Source organism: Marmota monax, unplaced genomic scaffold, assembly GCF_021218885.2.
Source record: "Marmota monax isolate L192 unplaced genomic scaffold, Marmota_monax_Labrador192_F-V1.1 WCK01_AAM20220418_F8-fsc00024, whole genome shotgun sequence".
Taxonomy (NCBI): domain Eukaryota; kingdom Metazoa; phylum Chordata; class Mammalia; order Rodentia; family Sciuridae; genus Marmota; species Marmota monax.
Window position 1 is genome coordinate 21,262,469 of NW_026695224.1, and position 22,763 is coordinate 21,285,231.

Genomic DNA, 22,763 nt, shown 5'->3' on the forward strand with positions numbered 1-22,763 from the left:
ACTTTATTTTATTTTTTTAGTTGTAGTTGGACACAATACCTTTATTTTATTTATTTACTTTTTTTTTAATGTGGTACTGAGGATTGAACCCAGTGCCTTGCACATGCTCAGTGAGCGTTCTACCGCTGAGCCACAACCCCAGGGCCCTCCTTTTAGTCTTTTACCCCACAACTGGAATAGAACTCTTCTTGAAGGAGTAAGGGTGGACCTAATTTCATATTGCAGTGTCTGATATCAGACTTTTTTTTTTTAAGTGCTGGGAATTAAACCCAGGGTTTCATATATGCTAGGCTCTATCTCAGTCCCAGATATCACTCTTAAACTCTTTCCCAGAGACATGTTTTGTTAAGAGAGCAAGCAGACCATATGAGGGCCCTGGATGAATGAACTATATAGGGTGATGGAAACTTGGAAGGCAACAGTTAATTAGTTCCCCATCTTGTCCAGGGCAGACCTAGATTAGAACTCTGTGGAAAGCAGAGCAGTGGAGTCCAGCCACATTTTGGAACTCAGGCTTAGGAGTCAGGCCTGAATTTGAATCTCACCTAAGCCTCTTCCTGGTGGAGAGCCCTCAGCCAAGTATTTAACCTCTTAGTTTCTTCCTCTGTCAAACAGGACTGCCAATAATGCCTATGTTGACACTTGGACCTGAGGCAGCAGAGTGGTCTGGCTGGATGAGGAGGCCCGGCTGGTGTGGAGGTGCTGAGATGGCCAGGCAGTGAGGTCTCCCAGATGCCCTTGATGCATGTGGGATTCAGGCTGGGCCTGGGGTGCAGGGGATGGGGCACATGGCAATGGCCACACTAGAGAGAGTTTAATGCTGTCCTTCTCCTCTGCATCTGATGCACAATTTCATGCTGTGGTTGGACATTTAGAAGACATTGTCATGAATGATAAATTCCACTTATTGCAAAGAAATTTCATGAAAAAGTACTATCAGAAATTTGAAGACATAGAAGAGAATAAACTTGTCTACACACCCATTTTTAATGAATGTATTACTCTGGTGGAAAAATATACTGAAGAACAGCTGCTGGAATGGATCCTTGGATTTAACATGGTGCCTTTCACAACTACATTACAGCATCATAAAGATGAAGTGACTGGTGACATATTTGACATGCTACTCACATTTGCAAATTTTCTGGCTTTTTAAGAAATGTTTCTGGATTACAGAGCAGGAATGAAAGGCTGGGGACTGGAGTTAAGCAGTGTTTTAGTGATGACTTGGCTATATAAATTATCTACATCAGCTTCCCAAAACAGTCTGTGGCACTAGGTCCCATTCTCCAAGCAATGAATGGAATCATTCTGGATGTCCCCAGTCCAATAGACTCCAAGAGACTTTAGCTAATTATGACCAAAAGGAGCACCTCTTGGAAAGATTCTGTTCTGAAGCCCTGTGACCCTTCTGGACCCATTTATCCTAAAATGCCATCTTGTATTACTATTCCTCCCTTCCTCAACTAGTCAATTCTCAGGTGCTTGAGTCATACTCCTTTGGATCAGGCCCAGGTAGCCATTCCACCTGGGGGCCCTTCCCCAGTACATGTTGGTATGTATAACCACTACCACGAAGCCTCTTCTTCCCAGCAGTCTTTGCGTGAGTCCTTTGTGCACTCACCACTCTTTTTTATAGGGATCAGAGTTTCAGTCCTTTGCCCTCAATGGGGTTTTTGTTTGGGAGTATTTATCTAGGGAGTTACTGGAGCCAGCTGCCTGTCCTAAGATTTCTGTATCTCCTCTGATCACAGCTTGTGTTGGCTGTAGGGATCAACCAAGAAAGATGTCCTTTACCTAAAAGATATGTGTGAAAATCGACTCCCAGCCTTAACATATGCAGTCCTTGTAACACTGTCTTCTTTTGGTCCTGATAGAGTTCCACTGTTCTAGAAGTCTCTTTCAAGGATTATTTTTTTAAAAAATTATGGATGAAAACTCAGGCTAATTTAGTGGATATGATTTTGAAACTTCCATGATTATCTACCTAAAGATCCAAGTATTATATCCAGTGTGTTTTTTAGTCCTTAGTGCTATGAAGGCAAAAATGCTTTTCACATTGATGCACCTGTTTTACTGGCACCCATGAATGTCTGTCGAGTGCTCGAAATAGGCTGAAGCTACCCTGCTGTCATAGCACATCAGATGTGTGGTCACACGTTTGCTTAAGACCCTTTCTGTGTAAGCCAGTTGGTTGGATTTTCTGTTGGGGTAGGGAGGAACTCTACAATTTCTTCTTCTTGTCAGAATCTCTCCTACCAAAATGGTGTTCACTGCTCTAGCTCAGCATGAGTAGGAGGCAGTAGACAGTTTTACTGGTCCTCTGTCAGCTTTAGTTCAGTATAATATTTTGTAGACTGCTACCAGAAAACTTGTATGTCACATTTCTAGAAAGAAGAAAAAAGCAGTTCAATTCCCAATGTGTACTTTTGATTTTATTTTTTTAATAGTAAAAATAAGAATCTGTACTGACTTTTCACTTAGCTATTCTGGTTTTAAAGGTTGAGTTATACCTTATAAGCTATGCGTTTTTCTGTACTAACATGTCATTTATTACTTTCACAGCATGAGTACAATTTGAGGTGATTTGCAAGAAAAAAGATCAATAATGCCATATTGACTGGGTTGACCTGAGGTTTGAAAGGAGAGCCCGTGATACCACGGGCAGCTCCGTGAATGACCATTTTAGTGCTCGGCCCCCAGAAGCCCTTCTCAGCCAGATCTGCTTTAACCACCTCAAGGCTGCATGTGTGGTTCAGGGGAAAAGGGTGACAAAGAGTAGCAGCCACATGGAACAATACCAAAAATGAAAGCAGGGCGGGGGCTGACTCACTGGGTGACTCACTTCCTTGCCCAGGGATGTTCTGAGCATCCACGACTGCTTCTCACACTCTTCACACCCTTGGTTCCCCTTTTGTGGGGAAGACCCAAGAAAGATGCCCCTGTCCCCACGGGGAGAGGGATCAGGGTATGGGACCTTCCTCTTTACACCCAGGCCCTAAGGAGAGTTTGGCTAGCTGGAATATCACTTTTTAATTCCCAAAATAACAGTTCCTATACAATATAATCATTTGAAGAAAGAACAATTGTAGCCCTGGGGATAGAAGAGATTTAGCCTCCTTCTCCCTTTTCCAGATTATCACAGGGATATCTGCATCCCGTCGAACATTTGGAGAGCCCAGAAAATTGCCAATAAGCTGAAAAAGTCACCCATAATCTTATCATTTAGATTCAATCCCAGTGATAGGCTTGGTATTTTTCCACTCAATTTTTTTTTTCTAATCTGCATTTTTTTTTTCATTTTACAGCCAAGTTTATATTATCTATATCAAACTGTTCAAAAGAAGTATGTAAACGACAGATGTGAGCCACATATGTAAATTAAAATGTTTCAGTAGCCTCATTAAAGAAAAATTAAAACAAGTAAGTAAAATTAACTTCAATAATATATTTTATTTAATCCAACATATCCATAATATTGTCATTTTATCATATAACCAATATTAAAATATATATATATATATACATATATATATATATGTATTTTTTGTGGTCCTGGGAATTGAACCCAGGGCCTTGTGCATGCAAGGCAAGCACTCTACCAACTGAGCTATATCCCCAGCCCAATATGAAAATATTAATGAGATTTTTTTTTTTCATGTTTGCACATCTCAAATGTGGAACTAGCCACTTTCCAGGTGCTCAGTAGCAACAGAGGGCTGGTGGCTACTGAAGTGGACAGCATAGGTCTGTACAATTTGTATCCTGCTTTCATTTTTGCTTAAATTACATCCTAAGTATTTCCTCATATATTAAGTATCTATTGAAGAAGATAATTTTTTTGGGGCGGATACCAGGGATTGAACCCAGAGGGGCTTAACCCCTGAGATATACCCTCATCTCCTTTTTTATTTTTTATTTGGACACAGGGCCTCCCTTAGATGCCCAGGCTAGCCTCAAACTTGTAATCCTCCTGCCTCAGCTCCCCAAGTCACTGAGATTACAATGTGTGCCAATGTGCCCAGTTAAAAGGATAATTTTGAAGCATTGCAATATATTTCCTAATACCAAAGGCAATCTATTTGATTTTTATTGTGTTTTGTGTTTCTCCCTGCTGAAGGACAATATGTGCTAGCCATTTTATGTGACTACTTCTAGACTATTTTCTCAGCAGATATTCATATTAAACAAAAATTGGATGCATATAGTATGCACTTATTTTCAACTACTCAGATATAATATGCACTTATTTTTAACTTCTCAGAGTCACATTTGAGCCTCTGCAGAGCCACACCTGATCATACACCTGTTTTCTTTTCAGTGATAGAAAGAGTAGCATTTCCATCCCTGTTTCTCAAAAATGGAAGATGAGGCTCTAGAAAAGTGATTCTGTTCCTTGCAAAGTTGGGATTCAACCCAGGTCTTCTGATTTTTGTCTTCAGAGCCTTTCATTTTCACCATATGGCCTCCTTCTGGAGGGAGGAGGGCAGGGGATCCAAGACATGCCAAAGAAGCAATTTACAAATTAACTTTTGGAATAGGAGTCTCAGTAAATTGGAACTTTCTCTACCCATAGTTTTGCCTAACAACTTCCATAATCACCCAGGTAAATCTTTTCTCCCTGAACCCACATCGCCCCTGGGATGCTGTCTTCTGTTGTGGAACATTCTTTCCCTTTCAGGTTTCCCTTTCTCTGTAACTTCCAAGAAAGAATCCTGATAGTCTCTCTAAGTCAGGGTTTTTCACCCTTAGCACTATGATATTTGAGCCAGATAATTCTTTGTTTTTCTGTATTGTAAGATGTTTATCAGCATTCCTGACTTCTACCTAGTGGATGCCAGTAGCACTCACCCCACAGAAGAATGAGTTTTAGGGCTAGGCATGTGTCAGTGGTAGAGCGCTTTCTTGGCAGTGTGAGGCTCTGGGTTTCAGCCCCAGTACTCAAAAAAAAAAAAAAAACAAAAGAGTGAATTTTAGAGTGCTGAATTTTGTGTCTGGAAATTCCTCTGATTCAGAAAACAAATCTTCAACATTAAATAAACTAATCAAACTCCATTCAGTGCAACTCAAGTTGGCATCCATCTTTGTGAATATAACTGGAGCAGCGGTTTGGTGGATAGCGGCTCTGTAAACACCTGCCTGCCATTCTACATTTTGAAGCTTCAATTTCCTTATGCATTAAAAGGGAGCAATAATAGTAACCAGCTTCGAAGAAATTTTTTTTAAAGGATTGAGATAATCCATGCAAAATCCCTGGCACATGTTGTAAACAATAAAAAAATTAAATAATACAGTAAAATGCTAATGGAAGGATCTAGGTGGTATACATGTGAGTATCTCCTAGACAAGTCTTTTAATTTGTCTGTTTTAAATTTTTCATAATAAAGTATTGGAAAGGAAAACATAAGTGTTTTCTTAGTCAATATCGTGATTATTCACTAAAGAGAGAAAGGGGCAAATATTAGAGAAATTTAGGTTCAAAGTAAACACATACCACACTTGAAATGTGGAATCTGTACCTTGGACATCACTTTGAATTTATTTAGATCCCCTTTGAGTGTAGAAAAGTGTGACCAGAACTTGTGTGAATGTTGGAAGGGATGGTTGTTGCGCTTTGTTTTACCATCTGGTCTCAGAATATAAACCACAGTGTGGGGAATAGCATATGCTGCGAAAGCGATTTATTTATTTATTTTTTAACTTAGGAGATTAAAATGTATAGTTTGTTTGCAAAATTACTTTGAAACATTTGGAACAAACACCTGCTTTGGAATCAAATTCAAAGGATTGGGGTTGGAATCCTTTCTCAGCTGAGTTTGGAATTTGACTTTTGGACAAGACACCTCTATTCTCTGGGCTCAGTTTCTTTCACTATAAAGCGGGGGCGGGGTGGGGTGGGGTGGGAAGGAGGGTAAGAGTGGTGCAAAGGTTCAGGGAGAGCACGTGGGTGCTTGGCATGAGCAGGGACTAATGATACAGGGGCTGGTTTCCTCCCTTTTAAAGGATAACACCATTTGTTTTGCCAGGGAATTATTCATAGTGCCACTCTGCTAATGGACCCAAAGGTGGATTTTCTGTTGGGAAGGTCACACAGGGCTTAATATCCTGAACTGCCCATGGGCCAATGGTGAAAAACTCAGCATACTGTTGTTCCAATTTCCTCCTATTCAGAGCCCCTGCAAGTGGTGACTGGCTTTATGATTCACTGAGATCCCTCCCAGAAATTTCATTTTGACCTTAAATGTGTGAAAATTCCATTCCTGGCAAGTGGAACACATTGCTTTGAGAGAGAAAACTGAATGTATTTTGTTTGGAATCCTCAGCCCTGAAGACCCAAAAAGTGGGCCCATCAGGATGGGCTTGTTGTAACACATTATGAAATTCCACACCCCTATGTTTCCTGATATTTACAGAAAACAACCCCCTGGCTTCCCATTCTTCACCAATGGCAACATGAAACATGTCCAAAATCATACTCGTTACTTTCTATAACAATCCTGGTCATGGCCAGCAGTGCCTTCATGGCCAGCAGGGATAGAGGGAAGGAGGAGGGCTGTGCTAGTCTGTGGGTGCCATCCAGAGGTCCCTGTCCTCCAGGCAGATGCAATGCAGTCCTTTCCTGAGTGCATGACTTGGGGGCCTACAAGGCAGGCTCCCACTTGCCTACTCACTGAGAATTATTGGGCCCTGGGAAGAGCATGGATTTGACTTAACCTCAGTTAAGGCCAAGCCTCAGTTTCCTCATTTGATTGTAGTGTCAACTTCATATGATTGAAGGGTGAAATTAGAATTTGTGTGTGTATGTGTGTTTAAATAAACATGAAAGAACATACCTAGAAAGAGATACACACTGAGTTATTAAATGTGCTTAGAATTTAAAAGCAGAATCACAAGGCAGAAAGGAAAGGCTTCAATTCTTTTTGTTGTTTTATTAAACACTTATGTGTTGTTTGAGCTTGTTTGGATAGAACTTTTTTCTTTTTTAAATTTTTTTTAGTTGTAGATGGACACAATACCTTTATTTTATTATAAATAAATAAAATAAAGGTATTGTGTCCATCATGTGGTGCTGAGGATCAAACCTAGTGCCTCATACTTGTGAGGCAAGTGCTCTGCCACTGAGCCACATTCCCAGCCCCTTGATATACCTTTGTTACCATTTTTTAAAATTAGTGGCTTTACCCAGAACAGTGGTACACACCTGTAATCCCAGAAACTGAGGCAAAAGGATCACAAATTCAAGGCCAGCCTCAGCAATTTAGTAAGACCTTGTCTCAAAATAAAAAATAAAAAGACCTAAGAATGTAGTTCAGTGGTAAAGTTCTCCTATTAAATCCCAGTAAACAAACAAACAAACAAACAAAAAACACTAAGAAACCAATATTCATGCATTACTACTCTTCAGTTCACTTCTACCCAGGAGACCGAGGCAGGAGGATTGCAAGATCAAGCCTAGCCTAAGCAACGTAATGAAACCCTGTCTCAAAGTAAAAAATTAGAAGGGCCAGGGGTTGTAGCTTAGTGGTCAAATGTCTCTGAGTTCAATATTCAGTACCATTAAAAAAAAAAAAAAAAAAAAAGAAAGAAATTTCATTAGGATTTCACTGTTGTTTTTTTTCACTAATGTCTTTTTTTCTGTTCTAGTATCTCACATTGCACTGCATAAATGCATTTTATGTACATATAAATACATATATACACATGAGTATGTTTATTATATATAAATTAATATATTATAAGGTCCTTTGTTTCCAAATGCAGGGGAAAGAGGAGATCAAGAAGTTTCAGGAGGTCTGGGGATGTAGCTCAGTTGGTAGAGTGCTTGCCTTGCATGCACAAAGCCCTGGGTTCAATTCCCAGCACCCCCCCCCCCCCCCCCGCGCCAAAAAAAAAAAAAAAAAGAAGTAGTTTCAGGGCCGCGAGGAGAACTGTAAGTTCAAAGTAAGCCCCAGCAATGGCAAGGTGCTAAGCAACTTGATGAGATCCTGTCTCTAAATAAAACACAAAAATAGGGCTGGGGATGTGGCTCAGTGGTTGAGTGCCCCTCAGTTCATTCTCTGGTACAAAAAAAAAAAAAACTTGGGAAGCTGAGGCAGGAGGATCATAAGTTCAAGGTCAACCTTGGCAACTTAGCAAGACCCTGTCTTGAAATAAAAAATAGAAAGGACTGGGGATGTGGCTCAGTGGTAAAACACCCCGGGTTTCAATCCCCAGTACTAAAAGAGAGAGAGAGGAAAAAAAAAAAGTAGTTCCAGAATGACTCTGCCATAAATAGCTTCATATCTGAGCCAACTATGTCCTTTCTCTGGACCTTCATCTCTTTGTCTGTAAAAGAAGTAGTAGGGCAACAGGTCAGAAAGCTCCCCCTCTCATAGTCTAGGCCCACTGTTTTTCAGGGGAGAAAAAAAATGAGAAAGTTAATAGTAGGATGCAAAAATGTTTTTAAAACATAATTCTCAATATATTAAAACAGATGCCATAGATCCAATGAATCCCTTTTGGTCTCATTAAGGAAAGGAACAGGGAACAATCTGATCACATCTTCCAACTGGGGATGCCTGACTACCTACATAGCCACTGGGGATAGAGGCACCTGGGAATCTAACAGGTCTTTTCCATTTCTATGAGGATTTATTTTTGTTAAATAGGCTTGGAGGGAGGCAGCAGAAATTTTGTCCAAATTCTTTTGAGAAATAAGGTAAATCCTGATTTTCATTTTCCTCTTTTTTTTTTTTTTTCAAGGCTGAGGACCGAACTCAGGGCCTTACAAGTGCTAGGCAAGCACTCTGCCACTGAACTAAAGCTCCAACCCCTCCTCTATTATTTATGATGCCCAGATCTGTGGTCAGGATCACAGGTTTGTGAGCTGACTTCCATTTTTTACTAGCTGGTTTTGTCTTAAGTTTATGGCAGCTTGCCCAAGCTGTGCCAGTTGAGTGCACTTTAGATAGTAAGGCCTGAAATGAATAATTGTGCATCAAAAACCAGCCTACGAAGTGGGGAGGCTGGGGGTGTGGCTTCAATTGTAGAGCTTGAATTTAGCATGCTGGAGGTCCTCAGTTCATTTCCCAAAATGCAAAACAAAAACAACTCCAATCTAATTTTGTTCTCCCAGGGAATTTTTATTTTTTAGTTGTCAGTGGACCTTTATTTTATTTATTTATTTATATAAGGTGCTGAGAATTGAACCCAGTGTTCATACGTGCTAGGAAAGTGCTCTACCACTGAGCTACAGCCCCAGCCCCCTCCTAGGGGAAATTGACATCTGATTTTCTTTCCCCCGGATTATTGGCATAGACTTGTTATTCAGAATTGTGTCTGTGGCAGGCAAGTTGTCCAAGTTTGGCCAAAAGAGGAGGTAATATTGTCTCATTCTCAGGGAGCATCCTCATCTACCACTTAAAAAATTAGGTCAGGCCCCTGGTAAGTACTTTCAAAGTGTCTTTACATCTCCTTTACGGTGGTTAGCACATTTGCCATCCTTTAATAATTTGTTATAATTTTATTAATGTCTTTTCCTATGGTTCTCACTGGGGACAGTTCTGTCCCTTAGAGGACATTTTGCAATGTCCAAAGACATTTTTGGTTGTCATAACAAGGGATGGGTACTATTGGTATTTAATAAGAGACCAGGGATGCTGTAAAACATCCTATGGTGCACAGAATAGTTCCTCACAATAATTATTCATTCCAAAAGTCCATAATTTTGAGAAATCCTGCTGTGGATTATATTCTATGAGGATAGGGTCCATGAATGTTTCATTCATCATTGATCCCAGGTCTCACACAAAGTCTGCCACAAAAAAGGCATTTGGTGCTTGGTTGAGGACAGGTACCTGCCTATTCTGTCATCAGGGACTGGATGGCATCAGATTGAACTACTTTCCAAAGCTGAACCAGGGCTTAATGTACAATAAATAAATGATTCAGAATAAATGAAACATTTGTATGAATGAATGAATTAATCTGTCCATTCATTTACCCTTCCATCCATGACCTAAATGGACCCTTATGGAGGAATTACTCAATAGTGGTCTTTGGACAACACTCTTAGTTTCACCAAAACTATCCAGCAAGGTTATTTTATGAATTTGGCACATATTTTTTTCTAGACCAGTATTGTTCCATAGATCCACCAGAAATTATGAAATGTTGTGTATCTATGCAGTTCAGTCCAGCAGCCACAAGTCCCATGTGGCTACTGAATATTTGAAATGTGGCTAATATGACTATTTTACTTAATTTAAATTTAAATAGCTACATGTGGCTAGTAGCTACTGTATTAGACAGAGGTTTAGACCTTTCAGAAGGTTTTTGCATTAAATATCGTATTGTATATCACATATTATACTCATGTAAAAATAGTACTGTATGAGTTTTTATATAAATATAAATATATACTTCCACTGATTGTGCAAATTGGCTTTTTTACTAATTGGTTTTGGCATTTGTCCACGTAGATGTAGCTCAATCCTTTTATCTAGTACATAGTCTTTTCAATATGACTACTTTATATTTTATCAGCCATTTTTCTACGAATGGATATTATGGTTGTTTCAATTTTATTTTTATTTTCCTGCTACAAACAGGAAAATGCTTCAGTGAACATCTTTGTATGTCTCTTTGGGTTTTTCCTCAGTATCTCATAAGAGTGGAATTGCTGGGGTTAGGGGCATAGCTCAGTTGGTAGAATGCTTGTTTCACAAGCCCAAGGCCCTGGGTTCAATCCAGCATCAAAATAAATAAATAAATAGGAAGAGTAGAGTGGAATTGCTGGGTCATAATATTCACATAAGTTTAATTTCATAGTTCCTGCCCAAATTGTGCCCTAATTTTTTCACCTATAAAGTCAGAGAGATTCAGTGATTTCTAAGGTTTCTTTCCCTAGTATTAAAATTCAATCCTTCTGGAACAATAGAGGTGAGAGGCAGAATTTAAGCTCTTGGCAGTGTTCTAGTCTATACTGTGCTCAGTCAGATGCAGCGGAAACAGATAACGTCCAGGGTCATGAGTTCCCAGTTGTTCCCTCTCTGGGTCCCTGGGAAGAGAAAACTTCATAGAACACCAGATCACATTTTCTTTTAATCCTCTAAGTAATGAAGTGGATAAAAGTTTTTGGCAGTGGAAAACTCCGATTATTCAATTACGTTAAAATAAATCTGTCACTAGACATGGAAACCCAAGCTTCTGTTGTTCAGAGAGATACAAAAGTAAAAAGGTTTCCACATGATGCACATTTTTTTTTTAACTTCCCCATGTGACTGTGATTTAGAGTCATTTTACCAACTCACACCTGCTGTTACCCAACTGTTAATATCAATGCAATGAATGATTAAACAAATTGTGAGAAGAACCCTAGCTAATTCCGTTTAATATCTCATTTCTACTAATTTTGAATGTGTCAATTGTCTTTGGGCAGTAACCAAATAGTTAAGAATGTGCACACGTGCAGACAAATATATGTTCTGTTCCTTAAAGAATAAATGACATCTTGTTTATGACTCATGTCCACATGATCCAAACTCATGAGAAGGCTTAAACACATTTGTCTGGGGAGGGGCTATTGTGGGACAATATGGGCTTTCCTATTACCTATTTCATTATAGATATTTGGTACAGGGCAGTGCATTAGTAAGAATGCTTATAAAAGTGCATAAAATGGTTCAGTGTTGATTGTTCACTGACATCAACTGCCTCCTGATATTAGGATTAAATTTGCTAAAAATAAAACTTTAAAACAAAATGATTTGGTGGTTTCCCTCACATTATAGATTTCCTTATTACACAAACTAGAAATTATAGAAAAGCAGAAGGAAGGATGGAGAGATGATTGCTATGACTATTTTGGTGTAGTTCCTTCCTATTTTTTCCTGTAGAAATTCTTTCATATTTTAAGACATTTAAAAAATACAGAAAAGTACAAAAAAAAACATCCAAATTTCCACCATCTAGAATTTTGTTATATTTACTACCAGTCTTTCTTTTTTCTTTTCTTTCTCTCTCTCTCTCTCTCTCTCTCTCTCTCTCTCTCTCTCTCTCTCTCCCTCTCCCTCTCCCTCTCCCTCTCCCTCTCCCTCTCCCTCTCCCTCTCTCTCTCTCCCTCCCGCCCCCCACTCTCTCTCTCTCTCTCTACCAGGGATTAAATCCAGTGGTGCTTAGCCACTGAGCCACATCCCCAGACCTTTTAATTTTTTTTTTTTTTTTTTTTTGAGACAGGGTCTCACCAAAGTGCTTAGGAAATGTGGCTTAGGCTGGCTGTTGAATTTGAGATCCTCCTACCTCAGCCCCCTGAGTTGCTGGGTTTACAGGTGTGTACCACCATACCTGGTTTCTTTTATTTTTTTTTTCCTTTAAAAAAAATTGCAGATAAAGACTGACTTAGTCACTGCCCCCTTCCAGGTTGTTGAAAATTATACATACACATACACACATACACACACACACACACATTTATACACAGTCATTCATGTATGTGTGTATATGTATATAAACCTAAATGAAGAAATACATTTATAGTTAGCCCTCCATTTCTGTGGATTCCTTAGCCATTCAACCAACCACAGATCAAAATGTAATTAGAGTCTGGGATACATACCTGTAATCTCAGTGACTCAGGAGAATGAGGGAGAAGGATAGAAAGAACAAGGCCATCCTGAACAACTAAGAGAGACCCTGTGTCAACATTTAAAAAATAAATGAAAAGAACTGGGGATGTAGCTCACAGGTAAAACACCCTGGGTTCAATCCCCAGTACCCCCCGCCCCGCCTCAAAAAAAAAAAAAAAACAGTCAGGCTTACAGTGGTTGTGTCTGTACTGAATATGTACAGACTTTTTTCCTTGTCACTATTTGCTAAGCAACATGGTATAACAACTATTTACAAAGCACTTTAATTGTATTGCATTTAAAGTATTCTGTATTATAAGCAATCTGGAGATGATTAAAAGTACACAGGAGAATACTTATGTAAGATAAGATATATAGGAAGGTGTGTGTAGGTGATATGCAAGCACCTTTTTTCATATTAGAGATATGAGCATTCTCAGATTTTGGGTTCCATATGGAAGTAGAGGGACCGATCCTAGAACCAATCCTTTGCAAACACTGAAAATTAACTATGTGTGAGTTTTGTTTCTTTGTTTTGTTTTTTGTTTTCCTTTTTTTATGATGGCGATGGGGATTAAATCTACCAGTGATAGTGTACCTGCCTAGCATGCAAGGCAAGTATTCTACCACTGATCTATACCCTCAGTCCTTGTGACTATATTTTATATAAAACTATACGTAGATCAGCAGATTGGTGCACGACAGTAGTTCCAGCAACTCGGGATTGCATAAATTTGAGGCATGAAGATCATAAATTTGAAGCCAGTCTTAGCAATTTAGTGAGGACCTAAGCAACTAGTGAGACCCTATTTCAAAATAAAAAATAAAAAGGGCTGTAGCTGGGCTGGGGATGTGGCTCAAGTGGTAGCGCGTGAGCATGCGGCCCGGGTTCGATCCTCAACACCACATACAAAGATGTTGTGTCCGCCGATAACTGAAAAATGAATATTAAAAAATTCTCTCTCTCTTTAAAAAAAAAAAAAGGGCTGTAGCTGTAGCTCAGTGATAAAGTGCCCCTGGGTTCAATCCCCAGCATACAAAAATGTATTTTTTGGTAGTAGTCTTTTAAGTGGGCTTTAAAAAACATTTACCCTTATTTATAGCTTTTGTTTATATGTACAATGATATGTAGTGATGTTTAGATTTAAGTATATTGATACCACACCAGTTGTTTTGTTTTGTATTTTAATATTCCTTATAAGGAATGAGAATTCTAAACTGGAGACGAAAATAGAACCTCAGTTCCTTCATCTGTAAAATGAGAATAGTGCAGCTGCTGGGTAGGCTGAGGTATGAGGATCACAAGTTCAAGGCCAACCTGGGAAATTTAGCCTTGTTTCCAGATTAAAAAATAGAAAAGACTAGGGATGTAGCTGGGTGATAGAATGCGCTTGCCTAGCATGTGCAAAGCCCTGGACTCAATCCCCACATAGCTTTGAGTACCCTGCATATCCTTGGTCCTGTAATAGAAGTTTTCTTCAGTTATTTTAGAGGCAATTATTCATTCCCATGTTAGAATAACTTTGTGATCTCTGATCAGATCTCCTAAAACGTTTAACTCTCGATTGAGTTATCCCACAATGTGGCATAATTAAAGCCTGACTTTAATGTCTGATGAGGTATTTCAAATGTCCTATACAGTTCTGACAGAAGACACCATAAACCAAGGTAAGGATAGGCCATGGATAGGGAGGAGGTTTTTGTAACACATATAAGGAACAATGGATTTGTATCCAAGATATGTAAAAAACTCCAACAATTCAATAAGAAAAAAGATAAGCAAAATGAGCAAAGGAAACAAATAGAAGTAGAAACTTAATGGTTGATAAACATCTAAAAAGACATCCAAACTTTCTAGTAAACAAAAAATGCGAATTCAAACAATTTTATATATAAACAATTATGTATGTGTGTGTATAAAAAAACAAACGGAGGATGACACACACCAACTTCAGAATAGTGGTTACTGGCCAGGCAAGGTGGCATGTGCCTGTGATCCCAGTGGCTCAGAGGCTGAGGCAGGAGGATCACAAATTCAGTCAGCCTCAGAAACTCAGCAAGGCCCTAAGCAACTCAGAGAGACTTTGTTTCTAAATAAAATACAAAAAAAAAAAAAAAAAAAAGGCTAAGGATGTGGCTCAGTGGTTAAGTGCTCCTGGGTTCAATCACTGGTATCAAAAAAAAGTGATTACTGTGAGGAGGGAGAATGGAAAAGAGGATAGGGAATTGGATTTCAGTATTATATATAATGTGATTTCTTTCTAAAAACACGAAAAAATACAGGTGATGTTGGCATCTGTTAAATGTGGGTGGTGGAAAAATGGCATCTATTTTCTGAATATTTGAAATAGTTCCTCTTTTAAAGTTAACAAAGTGAAAGAAAAATCTTCACCTTGAGCTGACTGATATGAATATACAGCTTTGTAAGACATCATTTCATAAAACACTTTCTTTTATCTCAAGTATTATGTTTGTTTCATTTCATGCATTGGTTTTGTGCTTTGATCAACAGACTCATTTGGAAGAGTTTATCCATTGTACAGAGCAGAGATGCTGCTTAAGGGGCTTAATTGACCGCAAGGCCTAGAGAGTAAGTATTTGGGCTTTACTTGTCATTGTTACTTTCTTCCTTTAAATAAAAAACTGAGTATCAATTTAGATTAACTTGATGAGTCTCTACAGATATCAGGCATGACTCAATAAAGTTGCAAGTAACAGGGGCTGGGGATGTGGCTCAAGCACTAGCGCGCTCGCCTGGCATGCGTGTGGCCTGGGTTCGATCCTTAGCACCACATACAAACAAAGATGTTGTGTCTGCCGAAAACTAAAAAAAAAAAAAAAGTTGCAAGTAACAGAAAAATCATCTCCAACAGGCTTAAGATGGGATTTTATTTGGACATGTTACCAAAGAGTTATGGATTGCCAAAAAGAAAAGAAAAGATCAAGTTTCAGATACCAAAGTGTCCAGGGTTTCAAATGATATCTCGTCCCACTTTCCAGTTTTTCAATATTACAAATAATGTTGCAATAAACATATCCTCTTTTACAAATGAGAATTTCTCAAGCCAAGAAGTGGAATTGCCAGGTCAAAAATATAGACATTTCTGTGGGTGCAGTGACCCATGCCTGTAATTCTAGCAACTCAGGTGGCAGAGATAGGAGATTCGCAAGTTTACAAGTTCAAGGCCAACCTGGGCGACTTATCAAGACACTGTCTCAAAAATAAAAAGGGTTGGGGACATAGCTTAGGGTAGAATGCCACTGGGTTTAATCCCCAGTACAAAAAAAAAAAAATCAAATTTCTAACCAAAGCATTGTTTTATTATGTCTAATTAATACTTCCACTAGAAAAAAAAAAAAAAAACAAAAAAAAAAAAACTTCTAATAGCACCAGCAATGTATGGAAGTTCTCATTTTCTCTTTCTTTATTCTTTCATACTTAGGACTTTTTTTTTTTTTTTTTTTTTTTTTGGGCACTGGGGATTGAACTCAGGGGCACTTGGTCACTGAGCCACATCCCCAGCCCTATTTTGTATTTTATTTAGAGATAGGGTCTCACTGAGCTGCTTAGCACCTTGCCATTGCTGAGGCTGGCTTTGAACTCATGATCCTCCTGCCTCAGCCTCCCAAGCCACTGGAATTACAGGCATGTAACATCAAGTCATAAATCACATTGCTAGTATGTATAATAAAATGGGACTTCACCTCCCTCGGCTTCCTCCCCAAAATCTGTTTTCTCATTCTAAATACAAGAAAAAACATCCATCAGCTAGGTGCTATGATACTCCATAATCACAGTGCCTCAAGAGGCTGAGGCAGGAGAATAGCAAGTTCAAGGTCAGCCTCAGCAACTTAGTGAGACACTGTCTCAAAAATGAAAAACTAAAAGAACTGGGGATGTAGCTCAGTGGGAAAGCACTGTTGGGTTCAATGCCCAGCACCAAAACCAAAGAACTGTCCTTATTCTAATGTCATATAGATACTTAGTTTTCTTTTAACATTTTTTATGTGTTGCTTTGTACCTTTAAAATTTTCTCTTAGGGGCTGGGGATGTGGCTCAAGCAGTAGCGCGCTCGCCTGGCATGCGTGCGGCGCGGGTTCTATCCTCAGCACCACATACAAACAACGATGTTGTGTCTGCCGAAAACTAAAAGAAAATTTAAAAAATTTTTTTTCTCTTATATTTAGGATTGTATTCATGCTGTCAAACTTTTGTGATGAAAGTAAAGGCTGAATTTTTTCAACACTTCATTAACTATAATAACAACTACTGGCAACATCTGTGTTATAGATAGTATTTCACTCTACAAAGCATTTTCCCACAATTCAGCTCATTTTTTCATAAGGAAAAAAAATACTGTAATTAAACCCATTTCGTAAAGGGGGAGACTAAGGTTTCAGAGTGGCAAAGAAATTTATGCAATTAATAAGTGTCAGAGTAGAGACTCAAATCAAAATATTTTTTCCCCCACACTGTTGGATCTTGCCAGCCTTATTCCAGTTTAGAATGTCATACTTCCTCAATGATGAACTTTTCTCTGATGTGTTTTTCTTAAACAGATGCCTTGTACTGGTCTGTACTGCAGCTGCAATAGGATGTTATCGGAGTTAGCATGAAGTTATATGTTCTGTAATTTTAAGTTTTCTATCAGCATTTCTGCAGTGTTGTGCAGAGAGCTCAGATTTCCAGGTGTTATGCTACAGAATATATATTAAACCACTGCATTAGGTTATGCTGAGTAAGCCCTAGAACCTGCAAGCCAAACACATTTTAAGTCCCCAAATAAGGATGAAGGCTACTGTGGGCTTGTTCTACTCTTTTCTATTTTATGCGAAATGTGTATCATTTCTCCTTAGTGGTCATCAGAGTAAATCTTACTGAGGAATGTATCCAAAAGGAATAATTTTTGCAAGGCCCTAAGCTACAAGGATTTCATCTCAATGATACTTACAAATTTTTTTTTTTTTTTTTTTTTTTTGTCCTGGGGATGGAACCCAGGGGTGTTTTATCAATGAGCTACATCTATAGCTCCCCCTTTTAAAAATTATTTTTTAATTGTTCTTTCTAGATATATATGACAGTACAGTGTATTTTGACATCTTATACAAACATAGAGTATAACTTATTCTAATTAGGATACCATTTTTGCAGTTGTATATGTTGTGGAGTTTCACCTGGTTGTGTCAAAAATTATTTTTTATATTGAGACAGGGTCTCGCTAACTTGCTGAGCGTGGCCTTGAACTTGCAATCCTCCTGCCTCAGCCACTCATGTTGTTGGGATTACAGATGTGTGTTACCACTCTGGGTTCCCAGCCTAACTTTTTTTTTTTTTTTCTAACTTTTTAATATATATTTTCACAGCTATATTTTTTAGTTTTTACAATGAATGCTTATTGTTTTTTCAGTGTTTACACATAACTGACATAACTTATTAATATATATATATTTGTAGATGGACACAATACCCTTATTTTGTTTATTTATTTTTATGTGGTGCTAGGATTGAACCCAGGGCCTTGCATGTGCAAGGCAAGTGCTCTACTGCTGAGCCACAACCCCAGCTCCATAACTTATTTTTTATTTAAAAAAAGAAAGAAACCCTGCTAAACATGTTACCTGCTGCTTTCTGTCACCTTAGTAAACAAAGAAGAAATGGCTGTGTCCATAATTTAATTTAGAAAGAAGAATTTACTGAAGGTAAAACTTTAATTTGCAAACATGGGAAGGGGCCCAGGTGAAACAATTATGAGAAGGGAGGTGGTCAGAGCGGACTCTTGGCCTCCTGGAAGGCCTGAATATATCAGGGTGGAGAGGATTTGAAGGTAGAAAATAAAAGGCTTTTAAAGCTGGCTGTCTAGGATACAAATTGCCTTGGTAATGACTCTGAGAGGCAGTCAGTTAACAAGCATGCATTGAGGACAGAGTTCTAAGGAGAAAAAAGAAATAGAAACTCAGATTTTAATTATTCATTCATTCATTCATTTCTCAAACATTATTGATTGCTCACTACGAATTCAGCATTATGCTAAGTGTTGGGCATTGCTCTTGAGAAGTTTACAATTTAGTTGGAGAGCTAAAACACAAAGATATGAAATCCTTTGAGAGGGCTAGGGATATGGCTCAGTGATAAAGCACTTGCCTAGCATGCACAGGCCCTGGGTTCAATCACAGCCAAAAAAAAAAAAAGAAAGAAAGAAATAATTTGAGAAAGAGTTGAAATTACAAGGAAAAGCCAGGTAAATTAGTTCACTTAAAGAAGGAATCAACAGCCCAGTATGGTGTGCACTCCTGTAATCCCAGTGATTTGGGAGGCTGAGGCAGGAGGGTCATAAGTTCAAAACCAGCCTCGGCAATTTATTGAGCCCTTGTCTCAAAAAATAAAAAGGGCTGGGGATGTGGCTCAGTGGTTAAGTACCCCTGGGTTCAATCCCCAAAACAACAACAACAAAAAACCAATGAAGGAATCAATCAATATCTGTGATTTATAAAAATAAGTTTCCTGAAGATAGGAATTTTAAAGTTTCAGGAAAAAGATAATAAATGTGAAGAGTTTCTAACTATAGTAGCATATCTTACATGTAACTATGGTCATTTCATGTATGAGATATACCTCTACTTTTAAAAACATGCCCTCCTTTCTAAAAAATCTTTAGCTCTTTTCCATAAAGGAATGATCAGGAGAACTGGGGATATGGCTCAGTGATAAAATACTTGCCTAGCATGCCTGAGGACCTGGGTTCAATCCCCAATTCCAAAAAAAAAAAAAAAAAAAATAGGTACAGCAAAACAAAAGAAGACCAGAATCTAGAATTGTAGAATTCCAAAGAAGGAGTTTACCTTTACCTTTGCTATTATGTAGTATTTTGGTAGAAAATATCATTGTTTACCGTATCCATTCTCTCCACTTCCTTACCAACTGATTGATTTCCATTTTTGTTGAGAGTTTCAATGTGCCTACATATAAAATCCTATATATGCTGGATACAGTGACTCAGGAAGCTGAGGCAGGAGATCACAAGTTCCAGGCCAGTCTCACGATGGCAACTTAGTGGACCTTGTCTCAAAAACAAACAAACAAAAAAATATAGCTCAGTGCTACAGCACCTTCAGTTCAACCTGCAGTACCAAAAAATAAAAAATAAATAAATAAGTAAAATAAAACACACATTTTCTAGCTTTCCTTTTTAGATAAAGTAAACATGTGACACAGTCCTGTCCAATGAAATGTAAATCAAAGCCACTGTGTGTGTCTTCCAGGGAATGGAATTGTTTCTTTTGCCCTTTGCCTTTCCTTTCTCTTCCCTAGAATGCCAATATGATGCCCAGAGGTGACAGTCACCTAAGTATGAGCACATGGCTACTTTTAAAAGTTGGAAGAAGAGAAAGCTTATGTACCTGATGGCATCATGGGCTGTGAGGCCAGCCTTGGATGGCCTCACTCCAGAGTTCTTAAGTGAGAAAAATAAAACCTCCAAGCCACCCGTGTTTGTCACTAGCAGCCAAACACCATCCCTGCCTGATAAATAATCTAACCTACTAATTTCACAGAGAAGAGACAGAGGCCCAAGAAAGTTACATAAAGTTGGACAAATCCTATCAAGATAAGAGTTTCTTATCCCCAATGACAGAAAACAGAATCCTAAACCTCTTAAGCAGAAATGAGGAATTTATCAATTGATTACCTGAAGTCAGGTGTGGCTACCTCTGGAAACTCCAGTGACTTTTCTTTCCTTTTTCAGATTCTGGCCTTTCTCTCTTCCCTTTTCTTTGTTCTGCTTTGTGGGGATTAGTCCACTGCACACAAGCTCTTTACTCTTTGTGGCAAGGTGGTGCCAGTAGCTCCAGTCTTACTCTACCCGGGATTAAGTCCAGAGGGAAAGCAAAAACTCCCTGGTGGAAAGTCACACGACTCTGGAGAAGTGGAAATGTCTGCTGGGCATTGTGAAAATGCTCAGTAGGTGTTAAAAATAAAAACTCAGCACCCTGGAATCCAAGGAGGTTCACTTTCTTTTTATCAAATTGCCTCCAATAAACTTAAATAGGTATATGTGGCATCCACGATAAACATCAGATATTTCTTTGGATCACATGAGCAGTTATATATTCCTTTGGAAGCTTTTAATCATTGAGGCATGTGAGTACAACAGAAAAAAAAACAAATCTATCCAGAAGAAATTAGAATTCACTGGACAGCCATGACAAAAGACGGCCCCCAACACTGAAGATCAAGTCTGACTGGGGGTTCAGGGTAGACTGGATATACTCAGTGATACAGGCTACATCTTCCCTTTTGCTCCTAGAAGGAAACCTATTAGATCAACCATAGAATTTTTCTCTCATGTTTCTCTCTTATTTGTTGATTCTTTTTTCTTTTGGTGCAGGGAATTGAACTCAGGTCCTTAGGCACTAAGGCTGAATGATTTTTTGAATGTTTCTTTTTGAATTTTCCTCTTTTTTATATTTATCTTGCACCAAAAAGGCCCTAAAAAGTATGAAGAGCAGATGATCTACTTGTTCCTTATGACTTTGGTTCCTTATGAGCTCAGAGTACCTTCAGCTTGTTCTTTACCTGATTTTTAAATGCGTTGGTCCTTGGTCCAGGCCTTGCAGAGTAAACTTTAGACTCATTATTACCCAAGTTTTCCATGAGTGGAAGGTTTGCAAATTGATCCTCTTCAAAGACATGATAGATGCTTTTTATTTCAACTAACTTTTTTTTTCTTTCTTTCTCAGGAGAATTTTTGACTGTTAGGATTTGTGAACTTCTTCCACATTTAGTTATTATGAAAGTCAGCATTAGCTAGGTGCAGTGGTGCACAACTGTAATCCCAGCCACTCGGAAGGCTGAGGCAGGAGAATTACAAGTACAAGACCAATTTCAGCAATTTAGCAAGGCCCTAAAGATTTAGCAAGATCCTATCTCAAAATAAAACATAAAAAAAGGGCTGGGGTTGTGGTTCAGTGGTTAAGAGCCCCTGGGTCAATCCTCAGTACCAAACAACAATAACAAAAAACAGAGAAGAAAGTCAGCATGTAGAGGTTTAAATATTAATGTTTAAGTATGTTTAGATGAAAACTAGGAATTCACGCTCATGCAGGCTTGTTTCTTATCAACTACTCTTTCACTGAGTGTCAGCAGGTTAAGTTTACTTGGATTACCTGCAGGTAAAGAATAAGTCTAAGATCACTGCTTTTCTGGTTAGAGTCCGCCATTCCAGATAACAACTATAAAGGCTAAAGTCTCTTGGGTGACTCATGTGTAGTGGTGTTTGCTTCTCTGTTAAGTAATTTTTTGGTGGGTTAAGCTATTTGACTCCAACAATGAAGGGCCTGTTGGTGGATGTTTCAAAATCATCTGCCATTCCTGTCTCAGTCATCTTTCTATCCCTTACTCTCAACATATGAGCAGTTACTGTTGTTTTTTTTTTTTTAATTCTACTTCCATATATATGTATGTAAGTATGTATGTGTGTGTACACACACACATACACACACACATACACATATGGAAATGCTGTGGAAATCCAACAGAGAAAACAATATTGCTTAGAAGAGTTCAGGATAAATTCACAGAGGAAGTGATATCTGAGCTGGACTCTGAAGGTAGTAGGATTTTTGCAGTGGAGAAACTGAATAAATGAGTAAATAAATATTCTAAGTCTCATAATATATATACATATATTTTATATTTTTCTCTTTAGGTCATAATTGGCTTTAGGCAGTTCTCTGTATCCAGGTTCAAAGCTGCCATGTTATGCCTCACACTGCTGCACTGGAACTTTCTGGTGCTTTTTGGTCGGGTCATTGCCTTCTTCAAAAAATTTCAACCACTCCCCAATGCCTATAGGATAAAGAACCAAATTCTTTCTCCCCTGCCCATTTCTTTTTTTTCTTTTTTTTTTTTTTTTTAAATAGTGGGGATAAAACCTAGGGTCTCATCCATACTAGGCAAACCCTCTACCAGGAATTACATCCACAGCCCCTCTCCGTTCTATTCTTACCTTTCTTCTCTTCTTCCATTCTAGTAATCTGTGTACCCACTGTCAAATTCCTATTAAAACATCAATTAGAGAGTTTATTTCATTCTGTGTGGGTGCTAAAGTTATGTGTGCACAATTATAAGCTATTTAAGGCAAGAATTGGACTTCATTATTT

The 22,763-nt window shown here is 38.4% G+C and overlaps 1 long non-coding RNA gene, 1 other non-coding gene and 1 pseudogene across 3 annotated transcripts in view; all 3 read left to right on the forward strand.

Annotated features, from left to right (window-relative positions):
* LOC124086544 (uncharacterized) overlaps positions 1 to 22,763 on the forward strand; it is a 46,533-nt gene that overhangs the window by 23,429 nt on the left and 341 nt on the right. Inside the window, exons 3-4 of one of the 2 annotated variants that reach the window (XR_006849824.2) lie at positions 3,309 to 3,423; positions 15,118 to 15,195. This is a non-coding gene — a long non-coding RNA (uncharacterized LOC124086544). The remainder of the gene's footprint in view (positions 1 to 3,308; positions 3,424 to 15,117; positions 15,196 to 22,763) is intronic. The other variant, XR_006849825.2, reaches the window with a different exon arrangement.
* On the forward strand, positions 208 to 3,301 carry LOC131423827 (ADP-ribosylation factor-like protein 2-binding protein; annotated as a pseudogene).
* On the forward strand, positions 7,796 to 7,868 carry Trnaa-ugc (transfer RNA alanine (anticodon UGC)). Its single transcript has one exon. It is a non-coding gene; the product is annotated as a tRNA-Ala (tRNA).